Source organism: Myotis myotis, unplaced genomic scaffold (assembly GCF_014108235.1).
Source record: "Myotis myotis isolate mMyoMyo1 unplaced genomic scaffold, mMyoMyo1.p scaffold_m19_p_8, whole genome shotgun sequence".
NCBI lineage: Eukaryota > Metazoa > Chordata > Mammalia > Chiroptera > Vespertilionidae > Myotis > Myotis myotis.
In genome coordinates this window covers 82,959,181-82,960,997 of record NW_023416390.1, presented here as the reverse complement: position 1 = coordinate 82,960,997, position 1,817 = coordinate 82,959,181, and the positions used below count along the sequence as shown (strand labels likewise).

The following is a 1,817-nucleotide window of genomic DNA, read 5'->3' as shown; positions in this document are numbered from 1 at the left end:
AACACTGGCTTAAAAAATAGGGGTTTTAAATTCCTTCTAAAATTTTATTAAATGTATTGGGATGACATTGGTTATAGTAGGATTATATGCTTCAAGTGTACAATTCTATAATACATCGTCTATAAATTTATTGCATTGTGTGTTCACCACCCAAAGTCAAATCACCCCATGACCATATATTTGACCCCCTTTACCCTCTTCCAGCTCCTTCCATCCCTTTTCCTTTCTGGTAACCACCATACTGTTGTTGTCTGTGTGTGTGAGTTTTTTTGTTTGTTTGTTTTATTTGTTAGTGTGTTGCTTTCTGTTTTATATTCCAAGGGGTTTCTATCTCTCAACTGACAAGCGGTTGAGAGGTAAGCAGTTTACACAGGTGCAGGGACTCCACAATGATACCAGGAACTCAGGTTCTTCTCTTTCTTTTCCACAATCTTTAGTGAGACTCTCATCCTATAGTGATAATAAGGCTAACTGCCTATGTGTTTCAGAAAGGGAGTTAAGAATAGCACAAAAGATGAAATATGTGTGATAGACATGGAATTTTTTTCTCAGAAAATAATAGCTCTTCTGGAATCTCCATTAAATCATTCATTCTTAGATGCTAGAACTGGGACGTAGTGCCCTCCCTAGCTGCAAGGGAGTCTGAAGAGATGACTTTTGGGTTATAAACTGGACACATTACTATCTCTAACAACATCAGATGATTTTTAAAATAAATACAAGTTCAAATCTATAGTAAGAAAGCACCAGAGTTTAACACAATCGTCTCCTTGAGTTACATACACTTCTTCCCAAAGTAGACAAGCCCCAAATCTCATCCAGTTTCTTAATCCTGTTCAGAGTCTGGCTTGCTGGGTTATGTGTAATCCTCTCTGCCTGGATAGGAAGAGAGCCCTCAGAGTCTCTTGATCTTTAAAACTAAAAGGCAAGTTATCTGCTCCCAACATACCCAATGTGCAATGGTAGGAAAGGAATCAGACAATAATAACGAGTGTTCTTGGTTCCCGTGAGCCCGGCCCCGACTCCAAGGAAAAGGGCCCTGCACCTCAGGAGATAGCAGCCCACATGCCTGGGGATTACGGAGTGATAGGTGACGTTGGCTCTATTGATTACAGCTTTCATGAGGCCTGGAATGAAGCCACTAACCTTTACTTGGAATAAAAGGAAAATTATGAGGATATTCAGTGTGCCACCTACAGCAGAAACTTTGTCAGAGCCCAACTTTTATGACACAATGAGCAAAATTCGTTTAAGACAGCAACTGGAAATGTATTCTATTTCAAGAACGTATGACGATCAACAGCCCCAAAACCAAGCTGACAGTGTGCAGCTCTCATTGGAATGAAATCTCAGAAAATGAACAACATAAATAATTGTTAAACAGTATTGTAGCAAGCTCCTAATTCCACCAAGTCATGAACAGCATCTTTAAAAAATCTTCTGTCTCCATAGATAATTTTTCTTGTGACCTTTATCCAAAATTTTTGGTGTGTTTTCTTTTACTTTTTAAAATTCTATCTGTGAGTCATTTGTTACACAAATTAAAAATGTCTCAGAAGACCTGAAAATGGGAAGAGAGATTATTCCAGAGATGGTGATTTTACTTTGTGAACACCTTTGATTTCTTCAGGATGCAATCAGCCAGGAATGAAAACCCATCTTTGGAAGTGAGAATCTAAAACTTATGCCGCTTTGAGCTGAAATTTTTGCAAAATAAAAAATGAAAATCCAGTCATTGGTATAATTTCCTTTCAGAATGTATTCTGTGATAAATGTAATATGGATAAAAAAATAATGAGTGTTCTTATTGGGAAAAA

The 1,817-nt window shown here is 37.5% G+C and overlaps 1 pseudogene; it reads left to right on the top strand.

The window, feature by feature from the left end:
- Positions 1-1,061: 1,061 nt before the first annotated feature.
- LOC118661055 lies at positions 1,062-1,422 on the top strand (annotated as a pseudogene).
- Positions 1,423-1,817: the final 395 nt, after the last annotated feature.